This window comes from Pristiophorus japonicus, chromosome 6 (genome assembly GCF_044704955.1).
Source record: "Pristiophorus japonicus isolate sPriJap1 chromosome 6, sPriJap1.hap1, whole genome shotgun sequence".
Classification (NCBI taxonomy): Eukaryota; Metazoa; Chordata; class Chondrichthyes; family Pristiophoridae; genus Pristiophorus; species Pristiophorus japonicus.
The window spans coordinates 77,576,133-77,600,449 of record NC_091982.1 but is presented as its reverse complement, the minus strand read 5'-3'; the positions used below and the strand labels follow the sequence as shown (position 1 = coordinate 77,600,449).

At 46.1% G+C, this 24,317-nt stretch overlaps 1 long non-coding RNA gene across 1 annotated transcript in view; it reads left to right on the top strand.

Moving 5' to 3' along the window:
• LOC139265166 (uncharacterized) overlaps positions 1-24,317 on the top strand; it is a 45,296-nt gene that overhangs the window by 18,453 nt on the left and 2,526 nt on the right. Inside the window, exon 2 of the long non-coding RNA XR_011593487.1 lies at positions 21,341-21,420. This is a non-coding gene — a long non-coding RNA (uncharacterized lncRNA). The remainder of the gene's footprint in view (positions 1-21,340; positions 21,421-24,317) is intronic.

Sequence of the window (24,317 nt, the reverse complement as noted above, 5' to 3'; positions counted from 1 at the left end):
AATGTCACGTGATACAGCCCCGCGATCGTGGTACATGTTTTGCCAGTGATGCCGCACTTCCACATGATCATTTAGATCCGGGTGGACTAGGGAGAGCCTGCGTTTTGAGTGCTCTCTTCATTAACCATTCTGCAGGGGGAACCCTGCAGAGTGGGGTCGCGTCCGGTAGCTGAGCAGAACCCGAGATAAGTGGGTCTGCAAGGAGCCTTCCGTCACGCATTTCAAGCTCTGCTTGATAGTTTGGACTGCCCATTCCGCTTGACCGTTGGATGCAGGCTTAAACGGGGCAGACCTGACATGCTTGATGCCATTGCAGGTCATAAACTCGTTAAATTCCGAACTGGTGAAACACGGTCCATTGTCACTGACAAGGAAGTTGGGCAAGGCATGGGTGATGAACATAGCCCGGAGGCTTTCAATGGTGGCAGTGGATGTGCTGGATGACATGATTACGCATTCAATCCATTTAGAATAAGCGTCAACTACAACTAAAAACATCTTTCCGAGAAAGGGGCCAGCAAAATCTACGTGGATCCTGGACCACGGTTTGAAAGCCCATGACCACAGACTCAATGGAACCTTCCTTGGTGCATTGCTCAATTGTGAGCACGTGTTGCACTGGTGTATAAGTCCGAGTCAATGCCGGGCCACCAAACATGCGACCTGGCTATAGCCTTCATCATAACTATGCCTGGATGGGTATTGTGTAGGTTGCGTATAAACGTTTCCCTGCCTCTTTTTGGCAAAACCACGCGATTATCCCAGAATAGACAACCCGACTGGATGGATATTTTATCTTTGCGTCGGTGAAACGGCTTAATTTCATCTTGCATTTCCCCGGGAACGGCTGACCAGCTCCCATTGAGGACGCAACTTTTTACAAATGATAGCACAGGATCCTGGCTGGTCCAGGTCCTGATCTGGTGAGCAGTGACGAGTGACCACTCGCTCTCAAAAGCATCCATGACCAGAAGCAAGTCTGCAGGCTGCGCCATTTCCACCCCGGTAGTGGGCAATGGTAGCCGACTGAGGGCATCAGCACAGTTCTCCATGCCTGGTTTGTGGCGGATAACATAGTCATAGGCGGACAATGTTAGTGCCCATCTTTGGATACGGGACGAAGCATTGGTGTTAATACCTTTGCTTTCCAAAAACAGCAAAATGAGTGGTTGGTTTCAAGCTCAAACCGAAGTCCAAATAGGTATTGGTGCATTTTCTTAACCCCATATACACATGCTAACACCGCTTTCTTGACCATACTGTAGGCTCTTTCAGCCTTAGACAGACTTCTAGACGCGTATGCAACCGGTTGAAGTTTGCCCAATACATTGGTTTGCTGTAACACACAGCCGACCCCGTACGAAGATGCATCACAAGCTAGCACTAATCGTTTACACGGGTCAGACAGTACAAGTAACTTATTAGAACAAAGTAGGTTTCTGGCCTTCTCTAAGGCTGTCTCTTGAGATTTACCTCAAACTCAGTCGTCACCCTTACATAGCAACATGTGCAACGATTCCAGCAAAATGCTTAAACCGGGTAAAAAGTTACCAAAATAGTTGAAGAGTCCCAGGAACGAACGCAGCTCCGTCACATTCTGTGATCTGGGTTCATTCTTGATGGCTGTGTCTTTAGTCCGTGGGTCTAATGCCATCTGCCGCAATCTTTTGCCCAAAAATTTGACCTCTGGCGCCAGGAAAATACACTTGGAGCTTTTCAGCCTGAGTCCCACTCTGTCTAGTCAGAACCTCTTCCAGGTTGTGCAGCTGTTCGGTGGTGTCACGGCCAGTGATCAGGAGTCGTCTTGAAACACAACAGTGCACGGAACCGATTTCAGCAGACTCTCCGTGTTCCTCTGGAAGATGGCAGCAGCCTAGCGAATCCCAAAACATCGAAACATAGAAACATAGAAAATAGGTGCAGGAGTAGGCCATTCGGCCCTTCGAGCCTGCACCGCCATTCAATGAGTTCATGGCTGAACATGCAACTTCAGTACTCCATTCCTGCTTCCTCGTCATACCCCTTGATCCCCCTACTAGTGAGGACTACATCTAACTCCTTTTTGAATATATTTAGTGAATTGGCCTCAACAACTTTCTGTGGTAGAGAATTCCACAGGTTCACCACTCTCTGGGTGAAGAAGTTTTTCCTCATCTCGGTCCTAAATGGCTTACCCCTTATCCTTAGGCTGTAACCCCTGGTTCTGGACTTCCCCAACATTGGGAACATTCTTCCTGCATCTAACCTGTCTAACCCCGTCAGAATTTTAAACGCTTCTTTGAGATCCCCTCTCATTCTTCTGAACTCCAGTGAATACAAGCCCAGTTGATCCAGTCTTTTTTGATATGTCAGTCCCGCCATCTCGGGAATCAGTCTGATGAACCTTTGCTGCACTCCCTCAATAGCAAGAATATCCTTCCTCAAGTTAAGAGACCAAAACTGTACACAAAATTCCAGGTGTGGCCTCACCAAGGCCCTGTACAACTGTAGTAATACCTCCCTACCCCTGTACTCAAATCCCCTTGCTATGAAGGCCAACATACCATTTGCCTTCTTAACCGCCTGCTGTACCTGCATGCCAACCTTCAATGACTGATGTACCATGACACCCAGGTCTTGTTGCACCTTCCCTTTTCCTAATCTGTCACCATTCAGATAATAGTCTGTCTCTCTGTTTTTACCACCAAAGTGGATAACCTCACATTTATCCACATTATACTTCATCTGCCATGCATTTGCCCACTCACCTAACCTATCCAAGTCACTCTGCAGCCTCATAGCATCCTCCTCGCAGCTTACACTGCCACCCAACTTAGTGTCATCTGCAAATTTGGAGATACTACATTTAATCCCCTCGTCTAAATCGTTAATGTACAATGTAAACAGTTGGGGCCCCAGCACAGAACCTTGCGGTACCCCACTAGTCACTGCCTGCCATTCTGAAAAGTACCCATTTACTCCTACTTTTTGCTTCTTGTCTGCCAACCAGTTCTCAATCCACGTCAGCACACTACCCCCAATCCTATGTGCTTTAACTTTGCACATTAATCTCTTGTGTGGGATCTTGTCGAAAGCCTTCTGAAAGTCCAAATACACCACATCAACTGGCTCTCCCTTGTCCACTCTACTGGAAACATCCTCAAAATATTCCAGAAGATTTATCAAGCATGATTTCCCTTTCACAAATCCATGCTGACTTGGACCTATCATGTCACCTCTTTCCAAATGCGCTGCTATGACATCCTTAATAATTGATTCCATCATTTTACCTACTACCGATGTCAGGCTGACCGGTCTATAATTCCCTGTTTTCTCTCTCCCTCCTTTTTTAAAAAGTGGGGTTACATTGGCTACCCTCCACTTCATAGGAACTGATCCAGAGTCTATGGAATGTTGGAAAATGACTGTCAATGTATCCGCTATTTCCAAGGCCACCTCCTTAAGACCATCAGGCCCTGAGGATTCATCGACCTTCAATCCCATCAATTTCCCCAACACAATTTCCCGACTAATAAGGATTTCCCTCAGTTCCTCCTTCTTACTAGACCCTCTGACTCCTTTTATATCCGGAAGGTTGTTTGTGTCCTCCTTAGTGAATACCGAACCAAAGTACTTGTTCAGTTGGTCTGCCATTTCTTTGTTCCCCGTTATGACTTCCCCTGATTCTGACTGCAGGGGACCTATGTTTGTCTTTACTAACCTTTTTCTCTTTACATATGTACAGAAGCTTTTGCTGTCCGTTTTAATGTTCCCTGCAAGCTTCTTCTCGTACTCTATTTTCCCTGCCCTAATCAAACCCTTTGTCCTCCTCTGCTGCGTTCTAAATTTCTACCAGTCCCCGGGTTCGCTGCTATTTCTGGCCAATGTACTTACTTGGCTTTAATACTATCCCTGATTTCCCTTGATAGCCACGGTTGAGCCACCTTCCCTTTTTTATTTTTATGTGAGACAGGGATGTACAAGTGTTGTAGTTCATCCATGCGGTCTCTAAATGTCTGCCATTGCCCATCCACTGTCAACCCCTTAAGTATCATTCGCCAATCTATCCTAGCCAATTCACGCCTCATACCTTCAAAGTTACCCTTCTTTAATTTCTGGACCATGGTCTCTGAATTAACTGTTTCATTCTCCATCCGAATGTAGAATTCCACCATATTATGGTCACTCTTCCCCAAGGGGCCTCGCACAACGAGATTGCTAATTAATCCTCTCTCATTACACAACACCCAGTCTAAGATGGCCTCCCCCCTCGTTGGTTCCTCGACATATTGGTCTAGAAAACCATCCCTTATGCACTCCAGAAAATGCTCCTCCACCGTATTGCTTCCAGTTTGGTTAGCCCAATCTAGATGCATATTAAAATCACCCATGATAACTGCTGCACCTTTATTGCATGCACCCCTAATTTCCTGTTTGATGCCCTCCCCAACATCACTACTACTGTTTGGAGGTCTGTACGTAATTCCCACTAACGTTTTTTGCCCTTTGGTGTTCTGCAGTTCCATCCATATAGATTCTACATCATCCAAGCTAATGTCCTTCCTAACTATTGCATTAATCTCCTCTTTAACCAGTAATGCTACCCCACCTTCTTTTCCTTTTATTCTATCCTTCCTGAATGTTGAATACCCTTGGATGTTGAGTTCCCAACCCTGATCATCCTGGAGCCACGTCTCTGTAATTCCAATCACATCATATCTGTTAACATCTATTTGCACAGTTAATTCATCCACCTTATTACGGATACTCCTTGCATTAAGACACAAAGCCTTCAGACTTGTTTTTTTTAACACCCTTTGTCCTTTTAGAATTATGATGTAGTGTGGCCCTTTTTGTTTCTTGCCTTTGTTTACTCAGCCTTCCACTATTGCTTTTTACCTTTCTACCATCTGTTTCTGACTCCATATTACTTCGCCCTGTCTCGCTGCATTGGTTCCCATCCCCCTACCATAGTAGTTTCAACACTCCCGAACTGCATTAGCATATGTTACCCCCAGGACATCAGTTCCAGTCCTACCTAAGTGCAGACCATCCCTTTTGTACAGGTCCCACTTCCCCCAGAACTGGTTCCAATGTCCCAGGAATTTGAATCCCTCCCTCTTGCACCACTGCTCAAGCCACGTATTTATTATAACTATCCTGCTCCCTCTACTCTGATTAGCACGTGGAACAGGTAGCAATCCAGAGATTGCTGTGGTATATAAACAGTCCTTTGTGCGTGTTGATGTACGTCAATCTTTTCGAAGATTCAGCCAGCTCCTGTGTCATATAGGCGGAGATTAGGTCCAACTTGGTGAACGACTTCCCCCCCCCCGCTAACGTTGCGAACAGGTCATCTGCCTTGGGTAGCGGGTACTGGTCTTGTAACGAGACTCGGTTGATCGTTACCTTGTAGTCTCCACAGATTCTGACCGTGCCATCGCTTTTCAACACCGGAACAATCGGACTGGCCCACTCGTTGAACTCGACTGGCGATATTGATTCCCTCTCGTTGAAGTCTGTCCAATTCGATCTCGACTTTCTCCCTCATCATATATGGAACCGCTCGAGCCTTGTGATGAACGGGTCTTGCATTGGGGACTAGATGGATCTGCACCTTGGCACGCGCCTGTGAAGTTGCCGATGCCTAGTTCAAATAGCGATGGAAACTTGCTCAGTACTTGGGCGCACAAGGCATCATCCACTGAAGACAGTGCCTTGATGTCGTCCCAGTTCCATCAAATTTTTCCCAGCCAGCTTCTGCCTAATAGCGTTGGGCCATTGCCTGGTACAATCCACAGTGATAAATCATGCACAGCTCCATCATACGATACCTTAACTGCCGCACTGTCAGTGACTGGTATGAGCTCTTTGGTGCACAGCTTTGTCTGAATCGGGCTCAGTTTGGGCCTTTGTGCCTTGTTGCCCCACAGTTTCTCAAAAGCCTTCTGGCTCATAATTGGCTCTCCCCTGTGTCCAACTCCATTGATACCGGAATACCATTCAATTTGACTTTCAGCATAATAGGAGGGCTCTTGGTGGTAAAGGTGTGTACCCCATACACTTCTTCCTCGGGTTGAGTTGTCTCTCTTGTTTGTTCTGCGTGATCCGCGCCGGAACGATCACCCTCTGCTGACTCGGCCACGTGGTGAGTCGCAGCACTCTTGCACATTTGCTGGAGGTGCCCCATTGTTTTGCAACCTTTGCACACGTAATACTTGAATCGACATTGATGGGCTCGATGATTACCCCCGCAGCGCCAACATGGTGCTAATGGATTTGCATTCACGCCCGATGGCAGACTCTGAATCATCCTAGGTCTTGCAGCTGCAAACTTGTGGGCCCTGCCATATGCAGTTCTGCCTGCTAGCGACGTTATTTTATGCACAGTACTTGCCGGTGAGCTTCGATGCTGGGAAGATATCTGTCTGGTGTTATCACTTGTGGATATGAATGCCTGGGCTATTGTGATGGCCTTGCTCAGGTCTCGGGATTCGGCGGACAGCAGCTTGCGAAGCATGGCCTTGTTGCCGATGCCAAGCACAAAAAAGTCCTGCAGCATTTCCCGGCAAAATCCAGCCAATTCGCAAGTTCCTGCAAGGTGTCTCAGGTCAGTGACATAACTTGCCACATCCTGGCCCTCGGAGCGGTGGTGCGTGTAGAAGCGATACCTGGCCATTAAGGTGCTCTCCTTCAGCTTGAGGTGTTCCCGAACCAGCGTACACAACTCTGTATATGTCTTCTTCATTGGTTTCTCCGGTGCTATCAGATTCTTGATGAGGCCTTATATTGTGGACCCACACACAGTGAGGAGAATCGCCCTGCGCTTGATCGCTTTATCATCCCCATCCAGCTCGTTGGCCACGAAGTACTAGTCGAGACGCTCAATGAAGGCTTCCCAATCATCACCCTCTACAAATCTCTTTAAAATGCCAATGGTAGCCATGACCGTGTGAAAGTTCGTAATCTGTTACTCGTTGCCAATTGTTAAGTATGGAAGAACTCCACAAGACTGAGTACTGTGAGCTAAAACTGATGTGACCTTAGTCTCTTTAATATAACTCCAGAGTGCCAAAGCAGCATGGCAGATAACCTTTTTATATACTCCCTTGCACGAGGTGTGCAGGTGACCCTTAGGCCTCAAACAGTTGCGCCCTCTAGTGGCGAGTCTTACACAGTTACAATGTTTACATGCATAACACACCTCACACCTGGAATTCAGCTTTTTTGTCCATGTTTGGACCAAGGCTGTAATGAGGTCTGGAGCCGAGTGCATTGGTGGAACCCAAACTGAGGATTGATGAGGAGATTATTGGTGAGTAAGTGTCGCTTGATAGCACTGTCGATGACCCTTTCGATTATTTTGCTGATGATTTATAGTACATAAGAACATAAGAATTAGGAACAGGAGTAGGCCATCTAGCCCCTCGAGCCTGCTCTGCCACTCAACAAGATCATGGCTGACCTGGCCGTGGACTCAGCTCCACTTACCCGCCCGCTCCCCATAACCCTTAATTCCCTTATTGGTTAAAAATCTATCTATCTGTGATTTGAATACATTCAATGAGCTAGCCTCAACTGCTTCCCTGGGCAGAGAATTCCACAGATTCACAACCCTCTGGGAGAAGAAATTCCTTCTCAACTCGGTTTTAAATTGGCTCCCCCGTATTTTGAGGCTGTGCCCCCTAGTTCTAGTCTCCCCGACCAGTGGAAACAACCTCTCTGCCTCTATCTTGTCTATCCCTTTCATTATTTTAAATGTTTCTATAAGATCACCCCTCATCCTTCTGAACTCCAACGAGTAAAGACCCAGTCTACTCAATCTATCATCATAAGGTAACCCCCTCATCTCCGGAATCAGCCTAGTGAATCATCTCTGTACCCCCTCCAAAGCTAGTATATCCTTCCTTAAGTAAGGTGACCAAAACTGCATGCAGTACTCCAGGTGCGGCCTCACCAATACCCTGTACAGTTGCAGCAGGACCTAAGCTGATAGGTAATTAGTCGATTGGATTTGTCCTGCTTTTCGTGGATAGGACCTACCTGGGCAACTGTAATCATTGTCGGGTAGATGCCAGTGTTGTAGCTATACTGAAACAGCTTAGCTAGACGCATGGCTACTCATGCAGCAATGTCCTGAGGCTGAGATGATGGTCCCCAACAACCACAACTCTTTTCCTTTGTGCTAGGTATGACTCCAGACAGTGGAGAGTTTTCCCTCAGGTCCCCATTGACTTCAATTTTACGTCGAAATCCTTGAGAGGCCGATTGTATTACACTCACATGGTTCATTGGACTTCATGAGGTCATAGCCTCCAGCAGCACAGAGAAGCAAAGGAACAATTGAGTACAGTAATGTGAATAGCATTCATGAGCTAGCCCCGCACAAGTAATTTCAGGCAGTGCCTCAGGAAGTAATGAGCTCCCAGAGACTATTGCACATGGCAACCCTTGAACTGCTGATAAGTTGTTGGTCCATCAGAGCTCTTCAGCCACAGGGAGAAGGCGATTGGGCAGGATTCTTGTGATGAGTTTCCCTGTGGCCGACAGCAGGGAAATTCCTCTGCAATTACCGTAATCGGACTTGTCACCTTTCTTGAAGGTGATCATGATTATGACATCTCTGAGATCCCCTGGCATGCTCTCCTCCTTCCAGATAAGAGAAATGTTATCATGTATTCGAACCAATAGTGTTTCTCCGCCATGTTTTAGTGCTTTTGCGGGGATTCCATCTGCACCTGAGGCTTTGTTGTTCTTCAATTGTCGGATGGCCTTTTCTACCTCATGCCGGTCTGGGGTTGTGCTGAGATGATGGCGGGTAGCATGTTGCGGGCTGGAGTTGAGGACACTCGCGCCGCAAGAATCCTCCTCAATCACCTTCTCCCTGTGGCTGAAGAGCTCCTCCCAGAGTCGCAACGTGGATTCCGCCCACTGAGGGGCACAATGGACATGATCTTCACTGCGTGGCAAATCCAAGAGAAATGCAGGGAACAGCACTAACCCTTGTACATGGCCTTCTTTGCCCTCACAAAGGCCTTCGACACTGTCAAATGTGAGGGATTATGGAGCATCCTCCTCAAATTCGGTTGTCCTCAAATGTTTGTCACCATCCTCCGTCTATTTTCTGATGACTTGCAAGTCGTGATCCTGACCAACGGATCCATCAGAGATCCAATACACGTGCGGACTGAGATCAAGCAAGGCTGTGACATCGCATCAATGCTCTTCTCGATCTTCCTTGCTGCAATGCACCATCTCACCATCAGCAAGCTCCCCACTGGAGTGGAGCTAATCTACAGAACAAACAGGAAACTGCTCAATCTCCATCGCCTCCAGTCCCATTCACTGTCATTGAATTACAGTATGCAGATGGCGCTTGCGTCAGCGCACACTCGGAGGCTGAACTCCAAGCCATCGTCAACACCATCACCGAAGCAGACGAGAGCATGGGCCGCACACAAAATATCCGTAAGACAAAGGTCCTCTACCAACCTGCCCCCGCCACACAGTACTGCACACTGATCATCAAATCCACGACGAGGCCTTGGACTTCCATATCTCGGGAGCCTACTGTCAACAAGGGCCGATATCGATGACGAAGTCCAACACCGCCTCCGGTGTGCCAGTGCAGCCTTCGGTCGCCTGAGGAAGAGAGTATTTGAAGACCAGAACCTCAAACCCGGCACCAAGCTCATGGTCTACAGAGCAATAGTGATACTCACCCTCCTATATGCTTCAGAGACATGAACTATGTACAGCAGGCACTTCAAAGCACTGGAGAAGTACCACACACACTGCCTCCGCAAGATCCTGCAAATCCATTGGTAGGATAGGCGAACCAATGTCAGTGTTCTCGCTCGGGCCAACATCCCCAGCATCGAAGCATTGACCATGCTCGATCAGCTCTGTTGAATGGGCCACATCGTCCGCATGCCCGATACGAGACTCTCAAAACAAGTGCTCTACTCAGAGCTCCGACACGGAAAGCGGGCCCCAGGTGGACAGAGGAAACGCTTTAAAGACACTCTCAAAACTTCCTTGAAAAAGTACAACATCCCCATTGACACCTGGGAATCCCTGGCCCAAGACCACTCAAAGTGGTAGAAAAGCTTCCGGGAAGGTGCCGAACACCTCGAGCCTCTTCGCCGGGAGCAAGCTGAAGCCAAGCATAAACAGTGGAAGGAGCGCATGGCAACCCAAGTACTCCACCCACCCGTTCCTTCAACCACCGTCTGCCCCACCTGTGACAGAGACTGTAGGTCCCGCATAGGACTCATCAGTCACCTGAGAACTCATTTTTAGTGTGGAAGCAAGTCATCCGCGACTCCGAGAGACTGCCTAAAAGAAGAGAGGTTCATCAGAGTTACTTGCAAAAGGTGGTAGAGTATCTTCTATTTCACAGACCGCTAGATAGATGGCTCAGCAGACAACCCATTACAATCCATTACTATCCTGCAACCTGCAAAGGCCGTTGACACTATCAGCCGCGAGCGTCCTCCTCGGTTTCGGATGCTCCCAAAAGTTCGTCACCATCCTCCGCCTGCTCCACGACGACATGCAGGCCGTGATCCTTACCAACGGATCCACTACAGACCCAATCCACTTCCGGACCGGGGTCAAGCAGGACTGCGTCATTGCCCCAACCCTCTTCTCAATCTTCCTCGCTGCCATACTTCACCTCACAGTCAACAAGCTCCCTGCTGGAGTGGAACTAAACCACAGAACCAGTGGGAAGCTGTTCAACCTTCGCCATCTCCAGGCCAGGTCCAAGACCACCCCAACCTCTGTCGTCGAGCTACAGTACGCGGATGCGCATACGTCTGTGCACATACAGAGGCTGAACTCCAGGACATAGTCGATGTATTTACTGAGGTGTACGTAAGCATGGGTCTTACGCTAAACATCTGTAAGACAAAGGTCCTCCGCCAGCCTGTCCTCGCCGCACAGCACTGTCTCCCCAGTTATCAGGATCCACGGCGCGGATCTGGACAACGTGGTCCATTTCCCATACCTCAGGAGCCTCTTATCAACAAGAGCAGACATGGACGACGAGATTCAACATCGCCTCCAGTGTGCCAGTGCAGCCTTCGGCCGCCTGAGGCAAAGAGTGTTTGAAGATCAGGCCCTCAAAACTGCAACCAAGTTCATGGTCTACAGGACTGTATTAAAACCTGCCTTTCTGTATGACTCAGAGACATGGACCATGTATAGTAGACACCTCAAGTCGCTGGAGAAATACCACCAACGATGCCTCCGCAAGATCCTACAAATCCCCTGGGAGGACAGACGCACCAACATTAGCGTCCTCGACCAGGCCAACATCCCCAGCATTGAAGCATTGACCACACTTGATCAGCTCTGCTGGGCAGGCCACATAATTCGCATGCCAGACACGAGACTCCCAAAACAAGTGCTCTACTCGGAACTCCTTCACGGCAAACGAGCCAAAGGTGGGCAGAGGAAACGTTACAGGGACACCCTCAAAGCCTCCCTGAAAAAGTGCAACATCCCCACTGACACCTGGGAGTCCCTGGCCAAAGACCGCCCTAAGTGGAGGAAGTGCATCCAGGAGGGCGCTGAACACCTCGAGTCTCATCGCCGAGAGCATGCAGAAATCAAGCGCAGGCAGCGGAAAGAGCGTGCTGCAAACCTTTCCCTCAACGACTATCTGTCCCACCTGTGACAGGGTCTGTCGTATTGGACTGTTCAGCCACCTAAGGACTCATGCTAAGAGTGGAAGCAAGTCTTCCTCGATTCCGAGGGACTGCCTATGATAATGATGAATCCTGCAGCCAGCTGAGCACCGAGAAGGAAGCCACTTCAACAGCCAATACAGAGAATTGCATGAATCATGCGAGATAGTTTAAAACATTTCAGGAAATATGTTAAAGACTGGCACTATAAGCATTGTTTCATTAACTAAAATCATATCACCTTGGAATGAAAAATTGATCGATTAAACTGTAATTGAACAATGGGCGTCCTTTTCTTTTGAAGAACTGAAAAGGGGCAATCACACTGCTGTGAGTATACTATAGACCCCCAAATAGTTGGAGGGAGATAGAAAAGCTAATATGCAGGCAAATTTTTGAGAAGTGCAAACACAATAGGGCAGTAATAGTAGGGTATTTCAACTACCCTAATATTAACTGGGATAGAATCAGTGTGAAACGTATAGAGGGTACAGAATTTTTAAAATGCATTCAGGAGAACTTTTTTAGCCAGTACATAGCAAGCTCAACAAGAGAGGGAGCAGTTCTGGACTTTGTTTTAGGGAATGAAGCTGGGCAGGTGAAAAGGATATCAGTGGGAGACCATTTTGGTGATAGCGATCATAATTCAGTTAGATTTAGAGTAGTTATAGAAAAGGACAATTAGACATGGGGCCCGAACTTGGTGAAAGCCTAGGCCCGCCCAAGTGCCGCCCAAAGAACCGCCAAGAGACCGGGTGGTACTTTGGCAGGAAGATTCCTCTAAAAGATCTGCCAGTACCGCCTGGTAGCAAAATACCAACTTACACCCTAAATCTGGGCGGCAGTGGGCGGGAGCTTCCAATCCTCGCCAAAGTGCCGCTGAGGATTGAGTCATGTCCAGGGAGGGGGGAACACATAAAAATAAAACTTAACACAAAAAAAACCCCAGTTGAACACCTTCAGGGGACCCCCATCACCTGATTCGCTGAAAAAATAACACAAGTTTACTAACCTTTTTTTGCAGGTCTTCATACTTACCGTTGGGTGGGATCTGCCTTCACCCAACGGTCCTTCACCCTGCTGGCGCCGACTTGCGCCCGCACCAATATGGCAGCTCGGCAGGCGGGAGGTCACTTACACGACTTGCTAGCCAGCGGCCGTCAGCGGGCGGTTCCCAGTGGTACTCCCGCCGGCAGGAGACCTCCACGAAAATGGCACCGAGGGGAGACCGCCCAGAAAACTCAGCGGCAGTGGGCGGTAAGGCCACCAAGTTCGGGTCCCATGGAGTAAAAGTTCTCAATTGGGGAAAGGCCTTTTTTACTACGATTTAGCAAAAATAGACTGGAAACAGCTACTTGACGGTAAATCAGTGTCAGAGCAGTGGGAGGCATTCAAGGAGGAGACAGTAAGGGTTCAGAGCAAATATGTTCCCAGAAAGAAAAAGGGTGGAATTCCCAAATCTAGAATCCCCTGGATGTCAAGGGGCAAACAGGGCTGGATAAGGGAAAAAAAGGAGGCTTTTGACAGATACTGAGAACTAAGTACTGCTTGAAGTCTAGATGAGTATAGAACATGCAGGAGTGAAATTAAAAAGGAAATTCGGAAAGCAAATGAGAGGGCATGAAACAATATAGGCAAGTAAAATCATGGAAAACCCAAAGATGTTTTATAAATACATAAAGAGCAAGAGGATAACTAAAAAAAGAGTAAGGCCTATTAGAGACCAAAAAGGTAACCTGTGCGTTGAGGAGGAAGATGTGGGTTCTTAATGAATACTTTTCATCTGTCTTCACAAAATAGAGGGACAATGCAGTCATTGTAGTTAAGGAGGAGGGGTGTGAAATATTAGATGAGATAAACATTGTGAGAGAGGAAATATTAAGGGGTTTAGCATCTTTGAAAGTAGATAAACCACTAGGCCTGGATGAAATGTGCCCCAGGCTGTGGCAAGGGAGGAAATAAATAGCAGAGGCTCTGACCATCATTCTTCAATTCTCTCTGGCTACAGGTGTGGTGGCGGAGGACTGAAGGACTGCTAATGTTGTACTGTTGTTTAAAAAGAGAGAAAGTGATAGACTGAATAATTACAGGCCAGTTCGCCTCACCTTGGGTTGGCAAATAATTGGAAATAATTCTGAGGGACAGTATTAATCGTCATTTAGAAAGGCATAGATTAATCAAGGACAGTCAGCATGGATTTGTTAAGCGAAAGTCGTGCCTGACTAACTTGATTGACTTTTTTGAGGAGGTAATAAGGAGGATCGATGAGGGTAGTGCATTTGATATAGTCTACATGGATTTTAACAAGGCTTTTGACAAAGTTCCAAAGTCAGAAACATAAAACCCCATGCGATCCAAGGGAAAGTGGCAAATTGGATCGAAAATTGGCGCAGTGGCAGGAAGCAAAGGGTAATGGTCGATGGATGTTTTGTGATTGGAAGGCTGTTTCCAGCAGTATTCCACAGGGCTCAGTACTAGGTCCCTTGTTTTTTGTGGTATATATCTAAGATTTAGACTTCAATGTAGAGGGAATGATTAAGAAGTTTGCAGATGGTACAAAAATTGGCTGTGTTGTTGATATGAGGAAGAAAGCTGTAGACTGCAGGAATATATCAATGGACTGGTCAGGCGGGCAGAAAAGTGGCAAATGGAATTCATTCTGGAGAAGTGTGAGGCAATGCATTTGGGGAAGGTTAACAAGGCAAGGGAATACACAATAAATGCTAGGATATTGAGAAGTGTCGAGGAACAGAGGGACCTTGCAGTCCATGTCCATAGATCCCTGAAGGTAGATAAGGTGGTGAAGAAGGCATATGGGATACTTTCGTTTATTAGCCAAGGCATAGAATATAACAGCAGGGAGGTTTCTATAGATATGTAAAGAGAAAAAGGTTAGTAAAGACAAACGTAGGTCCCCTGCAGTCAGAATCAGGGGAAGTCATAATGGGGAACAAAGAAATGGCGGACCAATTGAACAAGTACTTTGGTTCGGTATTCACGAAGGAGGACACGAACAACCTTCCGGTTATAAAAGGGGTCGGGGGGTCTAGTAAGGAGGAGGAACTGAGGGAAATCCTTATTAGCCGGGAAATTGTGTTGGGGAAATTGATGGGATTGAAGGCCGATAAATCCCCAGGGCCTGATGGACTGCATCCCAGAGTACTTAAGGAGGTGGCCTTGGAAATAGTGGATGCGTTGACAGTCATTTTCCAACATTCCATTGACTCTGGATCAGTTCCTATGGAGTGGAGGGTAGCCAATGTAACCCCACTTTTTAAAAAAGGAGGGAGAGAGAAAACAGGGAATTATAGACCGGTCAGCCTGACATCGGTAGTGGGTAAAATGATGGAATCAATTATTAAGGATGTCATAGCAGTGCATTTGGAAAGAGGTGACATGATAGGTCCAAGTCAGCATGGATTTGTGAAAGGGAAATCATGCTTGACAAATCTTCTGGAATTTTTTGAGGATGTTTCCAGTAGAGTGGATAAGGAAGAACCAGTTGATGTGGTATATTTGGACTTTCAGAAGGCGTTCGACAAGGTCCCACACAAGAGATTGATGTGCAAAGTTAGAGCACATGGGATTGGGGGTAGTGTACTGACATGGATTGAGAACTGGTTGTCAGACAGGAAGCAAAGAGTAGGAGTAAATGGGTACTTTTCGGAATGGCAGGCAGTGACTAGTGGGGTACCGCAAGGTTCTGTGCTGGGGCCCCAGCTGTTTACACTGTACATTAATGATTTAGATGAGGGGATTAAATGTAGTATCTCCAAATTTGCAGATGACACTAAGTTGGGTGGCAGTGTGAGCTGCGAGGAGGATGCTGTGAGGCTGCAGAGCGACTTGGATAGGTTAGGTGAGTGGGCAAATGCATGGCAGATGAAGTATAATGTGGATAAATGTGAGGTTATCCACTTTGGTGGTAAAAACAGAGAGACAGACTATTATCTGAATGGTGACAGATTAGGAAAAGGGGAGGTGCAAAGAGACCTGGGTGTCATGGTACATCAGTCATTGAAGGTTGGCATGCAGGTGCAGCAGGCGGTTAAGAAAGCAAATGGCATGTTGGCCTTCATAGCAAGGGGATTTGAGTACAGGGGCAGGGAGGTGTTGCTACAGTTGTACAGGGCCTTGGTGAGGCCACACCTGGAGTATTGTGTACAGTTTTGGTCTCCTAACCTGAGGAAGGACATTCTTGCTATTGAGGGAGTGCAGCGAAGGTTCACCAGACTGATTCCCGGGATGGCGGGACTGACCTATCAAGAAAGACTGGATCAACTGGGCTTGTATTCACTGGAGTTCAGAAGAATGAGAGGGGACCTCATAGAAACATTTAAAATTCTGACGGGGTTAGACAGGTTAAATGCAGGAAGAATGTTCCCAATGTTGGGGAAGTCCAGAACCAGAGGTCACAGTCTAAGGATAAGGGGTAAGCCATTTAGGACCGAGATGCGGAGGAACTTCTTCACCCAGAGAGTGGTGAACTTGTGGAATTCTCTACCACAGAAAGTTGTTGAGGCCAATTCACTAAATATATTCAGAAAGGAGTTAGATGAGGTCCTTACTACTAGGGGGATCAAGGGGTATGGCGAGAAAGCAGGAATGGGGTACTGAAGTTGAATGTTCAGCCATGAACTCATTGAATGGCGGTGCAGGCTAGAAGGGCCGAATGGCCTACTCCTGCACCTATTTTCTATGTTTCTATGTTTCTATGCTTGAACTGTATAAAACTCTAGTTAGACTACAGCTAGAGTACTGCATACAGTTCTAGTCACCACATTACTGGAAAGATGTGATTGCACTAGAGAGGGTACAGAGAAGGTTAAGAGAATGTTGCCAGAACTGGAGAATTTTAACTATGAAGAAAGATTGGATAAGCTGGGGTTGTTTTCTTTGGAACAGAGGAGGTTGAGGGGGACTTAATTGAGACGTATAAAATGATGGGGGGTCTAGACAGGAGTGAATTGGAAGGACCTATTTCTCTCACCAGATATGTCAATAACCAGGGGCAGTGATTTAAAGTAATTGGTAGAAGGATTAGAGGGGAGTTGAGGAGAACGTTTTTCACCCAGAGGGTGTTGGGCGTCTGGAACTCACTGCCTGAAAGAGTTGTAGAGGCAGAAATCTTCATCACATTTAAAAAGTACTTAGATGTGCACTTGAAGTGCAATCACCTATAGGGCTACGGACCAAGAGCAGGACAGTGCAATTAGGCTGGAAAGCTCTTTTTCAGGCGAAACAAACACGATGGACCAAATGGCCTCCTTCTGTCATACATTTTGAGAGATTGGTGAAGTTGGGGTTGTTATCTTTAGAACAGAGAATGTTAAGATGAGATTTGATAGAGGTGTTCAAAATCAGGAAGGGTTTTGATAGAGTAAATAAAGAGAAACTGTTTGCAGTGGCAATAACCAGAGGACACAGATTGTGATTAGCAAAAGAACCAGAGCCGACATGAGGAAACATTTTTTTTACACAGTGAATTATTGTGATCTAGAAAGCACTGCCTGAAAGGGTGATGGAAGCAGAATCAGTAGTAACATTCAAAAGAGAATTGGATATATTTTTCTTATTTGTTCATGGGATGTGGGCACTGATGGCAAGGTTAGCATTTATTGCTCATCCCTAATTGCCGTTGAGAAGGACATATTTGAAGGGAAAAATTACAGGGCTATGGAGAAAGAGCAGAGGAATGGGATTAATTGGATATCTCTACCAAAAAGCTTGCAGAGGCACGATGGGCCGAATGGCTTCTCCACTGCTCTATGATTCTATGATATATCTTGTAGTCTGCCATTCCTTTATTGGACCTGTTGGTCTTTCCTGTCCCTCATCTTTTGTATAGTCATTCAGAAAAAAAAACATAATTTAAACAAAAAGTAGACTAAACTGAACATACACAATCCTTAAGCACAAGTAAATAGGTAAAGCAATTAGAAATTACCAGGTTGTAAATATGGTCAGTAGAAAACAAGAGTACTTAATTGCAGAGCCCATTGGAAGATCTTGACAATGAGACCGCTTGATTTCTCGCCTACTGCTTGTTCTTGTTGAGGTACATGCAATGTGGCACATAGTAAGATAGTGCTTTAGGTAACTCCTTAATAGAGTGATATGTGACAAAGTAGTTGACTGCCACGATGTTCCCTGTGATTTCTAGAAGGTCCCTGTGACATAATAATTGAAGGCAGTAGTGATCTTAATTGGCATATGAATGGTTGATTCTCTTTGCAGTTCACCATAGACAAGATGGTACAGTCTCCCTGCTGAATCTGAACCACATTATGTCTTGTGTGGGTCCAAGTAGTAGCAACTATTATGGTATATCCACTGCATGGAGCCATTTGTCCAGCACTGAAATATCAAGACAATCTGATTTTGGAAGAGTATTCCAAAGAACAGGAGTAAGGGCATAGGGTGAAAAATTCAGTATAGCCTGGTTTGAGGCAGTGACACCACCTGGTCGCTAACTTTAGCACCGAGTGATGTTTACCGCCTCTAACCGGGATATTTATTTTTAGCGCCCCAAGAGGGGAGTGGAGCGCTAACTGAAATGTTCCACACACCTCTTAGGGCACTAACGGGACGGTAGCATGAGAGTGATACTGAAGTTGAGACGCTAGGATACCGGAATCCTGGTGCCTAAAGAGGAGGTGAGGCGGAACAGGCAAAAACGACAAGGAAATGGATCAAACATTAGCAAGTCTTCTAGAGGTCAGAATGGTAAATAATTGTAAATGAATTGCAATCTGGACACTTACCTGGTCAGTCCTACAGCTCCAGGATCCTCTTTGCAGTGCTTTCTTTCCCTGTCGGGAGTAGCGCCAGACGATACGGCAGGCGAAAGCACTCAAGTTGGTGAACGCGGCGCTAAGAGGGCATTGCAGTGTGTGATGTCACCAAATGGATGGCGCTAGAGTGCGCAGCTCTAAATGACAGCACCGCCGCTAAAGCAGCAATGAAGTTTGCGGCAGGCTGTCATAGAGCGGTGCTCAGGCGGTACATGTGGCCTGTTAACGGGTGGCGCTAAGCCAACGAATTTCTAGCCCTGTGTAAAAGATCAGCCCCTGGTCGTGGAGTGGAGAAGCCAGTGGATAATCTATAAACCAGAGTCAGAAGAACAGGGGTGAGAGCTGCAACATATGCCTGAGATATAGTGGGACAAGACTGCAGATGCATTTAAAAAGAATGAGGACCTTGAAGTTGATGCAATAGACCATAGGGGGCTAGTGGATCTGGGTGAGGATAGGGGTATTAAGTATATGACTGTGTGGGAGAGGATTTAAGCCACATTGGGCCAAGCGCTCGTTTAGTCCCTGGTGGCGGTCTGAAACAAATGCTGACCTCATTAAAACATATTAATATGGGTCCTGCGTCTGAATCAGCACCCTTTTGTGAAATTGGAGTCTGGGAGTACCTGATTGTTCAGTTTTTAACATTGAAGTAAAAAGAATTTGAAGAAAGAAAGGAAAGGCTTGAAGACATTACACTGTGGAACCAATGGTTCAGATATACCCTTAAGGCTGGAATGTGAGCACGCTCACCAGGGTAACAATATGAAGCACATTTTGCCACACTGCTCAGATACCCAACCCTTTCCTTATTCATAGTATTATGCACCACCATAACTCCTGTGCTGTTTAGCTTCTTTGCACACGGAGGAGGGCACAACATGTGTAACCTGAAGTTTTTTCTCTTGGCATTACAGGTGCAACATCCCGAATCCGGAACTCCAAAAACCGAAATTGTCCAAAAAACGGACATTTTGCACATAGCTGATGGAGTCATCCGTAATCCGTAATTATTGTCCGAAAACCCGACATTTTTGAGTCAAAACCCAGAATCTGGCATGGATTCAGTCGAGGATTCTGGATTTCAGACAAGAAAATTAAGTCTGAAATCCGGAATCCTCAACCGAATCCATGCCGGATTTCAAGTTTTGCCAGATTTCGGACCTCGCCACTCAAAATCCAGCACGGATTCGGTTGAGGATTCTGGATTTCAGACTATTGATGTTCTTGTTTGAAATCCGGAAAACCTCAAAAGCTGGAACGGACTCAGTCAAGAGGATTCCGGATTTTGCACGTTGATTCTGTATTATGACCAGAATGACTATTGGAAAGTTTTAGACAGACTCTGGTGGAAGTGAACTGTTTCCAGCCATTTCCCAAAATCAGCTCCTTAGCATAATTTAATGTGTAAAACGCAGATTCATTCTGAAAGCCCTTCGAGAGTTTCAAAAGGCATCTAAACCGATTATTATCCTTTGCTAAGGTTGAAGGTGCATAGCAATTAAAATAACTGACAAAAATGAAGAGAAAGGTAACGCAGGATGCTGGGATGAGTCTGCAGGCAATTGACCCTAAAGTGATTGTAAGGAGGGTTGACCTTTATGCTACTCTTCACAAATCAGCCCTGCATTTTCCATGTATGTAAGGAGGTGCAGCCAGTTTTCAGGTCATAGCTGATCATTACTGTCACCAAATGTAATAGCCATCTGCTACATGATACTTGCAGGTGTCCTTGCAGCAGCTAGTTTAAGCACTGCATTTGCCCCTCTGCTGATCTGCCTCGAAGAAAACAGTTCCTCATAGTCATTACCACATAGGCGGCAGGGCCTGTAGAAATGGTTGGTAGTGTCTTGACAAGCGTGGCCATTTGAGTGTTACTTGTGTGTAGTCACCGTAGTATGCTTTCTTTCATGCAGCAGTACTAAAAGCATAACATACTGTGATTGGAGTGCTTCTGAAGTATCCCAAAATATGGTCATTAACCATTGCATCTGCTCTCCCAGCTTTCTTTGAGAAGAGGAACCTCTACCAATACTAAGCAATTATCAAAGCAAGTTGTGTGCATCACTATCTGCAGATGCAGGTATACAGGTACCAGTGGGTAGGCACAGAGTATTTCTCGTGCAGGCTATCTTGCCTAGCATCTTCCGTAGGTCCTTCTGTTCTTCTAAACACATAGGATAATGGAATTTTTATTAAGAAACCAAGCAGTGCCAAGATGTTAGGGGATAATTATTTGCATCCATTGGCACAAAGGCTTATGAGAGCCTAAATGTCAGCAGGAAAAAATAATTAAAATGTACTTATCTTAGTACTACTGTATTCTTTCCTTGATTTCCAGCAATCATGGATACCCATTCAGTTCTTTATGTTAGGCATCCTGCATACCACAATTGCAGGATTTACATCCCCGAAATATATGTTGAAATGAAGTGCCCACCATTTGTAGTGGTCATTTCAACTGCCTCTAGTTCTGCCCATCAGAAAATGTGTTTGAATGCAAACATTGCGCATTTTTAACAGGGTAGGACTATTGCCAATTTTCCTTATCTGGCTGCAGTGATATACAGGTACCTGAGAATAAGACTAATAGGCAAAGAGAATCAAGGCTCATGGTGTTATTATATCACTGATAATATGTGCTGTTGAAACAATTTATTTCAGTCTTTTAATTGATCCAGGATAATTGGCAAACTGCATTGCAGGAGTAACATCAACCTCAGTACAAACTTGTTCATGTAGACTACCTGAGGGAACTTTGCCATAGAAATTTTATCATCATTTCTGGCTTATACAAGAACTCTACCTGCCTAAGAAAAAAATGCCCCCAAAAATCTTAATTCAATTAAAGATTTGAGAATTGTTTCTTTCTAGGTGAATGTGCATTACTCCCCGAAGGTCGTTCAGCAGTGATTACAGAAAAGTCGAAGTTGAAAGGTTCCACGAAACCTATGGTGTGTAGATAAGTGAATCTGATGTTATTGTATAAGTTTACATAATTGAGTAGGCAATAACAGTGAATGTCTATATATTATTAAAATCAGTATGTTCTGTCACCTGTCAGTATTACTTATGAAGATTTCCATATTAATCGTGCCCACACCATTTGCAATTGCCTATGGTGACACTGTAATAGGGTTTCCAAATTACAACACTCAACTTGTTGTCACACTTTTCAGTCACAAAGGCCTAACTATGCAGATTGCTTCTAAAAGATTTGGCTTGCGTCTCTCTGCAGTTCCATGCTCTGGTCATGGCCTGCACATTTGGAACACTTTGATGCCTTTCACTGCTCCAAAGTCATTTTATTTCAGAGCTGAATTTTTCTGTCAGGTTTGCATTTTGGAATTGCACAATTAATATTTTTGCTCATAATTTGACCCAAATGTTTTCTTCTTCTTAGGCATTGAGGATGACTTGCTCCCACGCTAAATATGAGTTCTTATGTGACTAATGAGTCCTATGCGGGACCTACAGTCTTTGTCACAGGTGGGGCAGACAGTGGTTGAAGGAACGGGTGGGTGGGGTGCTTGGGATGCCGTGCGCTCCTTCCGCTGTTTACGTTTGTTTTCAGCTTGCTCTCGGCATAGAGACTCGAGGTGTTCAGCGCCTTCCCGGAACTTTTTCCTCCACTTTGTGCGGTCTTGGGCCAGGGATTCCCAGATGTCGGTGGGGATGTTGCACTTTTTCAAGGAGGCTTTGAGAGTGCCCTTGAAGCGTTTCCTCTGCCCACCTGGAGCTTGCTTGCTGTGTCGGAGCTCCAAGTAGAGCGCTTGTTTTGGGAGTCTCGTATCGGCATGCGGACGACGTGGCCCGCCCAATGGAGCTGATCAAGTGTGGTCGGTGCTTCGATGCTGGGGATGTTGGCCTGAGCGAGAACTCTGATGTTGGTGCGCCTGTCCTGTCAATGGATTTGCAGGATCTTGCGGAGGCAGCATTGGTGGCACTTCTCCAGTGCTTTGAGGTGCCTGCTGTACTTAGTCCATGTTTCTGAGGCATATAGGAGGGCGGGAATCATGACTGCTCTGTAGACCATGAGCTTGGTTTGTGTTGGAATGTTTTATTTACTCAATGAAAACATTTGTGTTACTCCTCCCCACCCACCTCACTCCCCTGCTAAGATCACAGCACCCACTGCAGCTGCCTTCCTTGTCCTTTTTGTGGTTAGTTCCCTCCTGCTGAGCACCATTAATGCTCCCCAAGTTTGCTTTGAGTCAATTTTCAGCGTTTATCTCTTTACTCTGCTAGCTATTTAGCTGTTTTTGCCAAGTGTTGTTCCCTGCTCTTTCCCTATCTGTGGCCTTGACGCTTGAGAGCCCATTCCCTCCTGCACTTTTTGCCACTACTGTTGCTGTTGCTCTAACCACACCAGGCTGGTGATCCAGTGGGGTTGAGGGACATAGATAGATTAGTTTCTAATTGTACTGCAGACGTACTGCAGTGCATCATCCAACCAAAGATAACTTGAAAATTTCCAGCACAATGCCCCTTTAATCAATTGGGATGAAGTGCCACTTGCTGTATGACAGAAAATCAGCCAAGTAGTTTCTTATGTGAAATAAATCTTAAGAGACCAGTTGTGGTCCCACCAAAGCTCTATGTAATTGCAGCTAGACTTCTTTTGTATTATACTCCCAAACCCCTTGCAATAAAGGCTAACCTACTATTTGCTTTCCTAATTGTTTGCTGTAACTGCATGTTAACTTTCTGTGATTTATGTACAAGGACACCCAAATCCTTCTGAATACCAGCATTTACTAGTCTCTAAGCTTTTAAAAATAGTCTGCTTGTCTATTCTTCCTACCAAAGTGGATAATTTCACATTTCCCCACATTATATTCCATCTGCCATCTTCATGCCCACTCACTTAGCCTGTCTATATCCCCTTGCACCCTCTTTGCATCTCCTTATAGCTTACATTCCCACCTAGCTTTGTATCATCAGCAAACTTAGATACATTGCACTCGGTCCCTTCATCGAAGTTATTAATATAGATTGTAAATAGCTGAGGCCCAAGCACTGATAAGAACATAAGAACATATGAAATAGGAGCAGGAGTAGGCCATTTGGCCCCTCGAGCCTGCTCTGCCATTCAATAAGATCATGGCTGATATGATCATGGGCTTAGCTCCACTTCCCTGCCCGCTTCCCATAACCCTTTGTTCCCTTATCGCTCAAAATTCTGTCTATCTCCGCCTTAAATATATTCATTGACCCAGCCTTCACAGCTCTCTGGGGCAGATTATTCCACAGATTTACAACCCTCTGAGAGAAGAAATTCCTACTCATCTCAGTTTTAAATGGGCGACCCCTTATTCTTAATCTAGGGCGGGCCACATTGTCCGCATGCCGGACACAAGACTCCCAAAGCAAGCGCTCTATTCGGAACTCCTACACGGCAAACGAGCCCCAGGTGGGCAGAGGAAATGTTTCAAGAACATCCTCAAAACCTCCTTGATAAAGTGCAACATCCCCACCGACACCTAGGAGTCCCTGGCCACAGACCGCCTTAAGAGGAGGAAGAGCATCCGGGAGGGTGCTGAGCACCTCGAGTCTCGTCACCGAGAGCATGCAGAAAACAAGCGCAGGTGGTGGAAGGAGCATGTGGCAAACCGGATTCCCCACTCACCCTTTCCTCCAATGACTGTCTGTCCCACCTATGACAGAGACTGTAATTCCCGAATTGGACTGTTCAGTCACCTGAGAACTCACTTTTGGAATGGAAGCAAGTCTTCCTCGATTTCGAGGGACTGCCTATGATGATGATATGTTTCAATAAGATCACCTCTCATTCTTCTGAACTCCAATGAGTATAGGCCCAACCTACTCAACCTTTCTTCATAAGTTAACC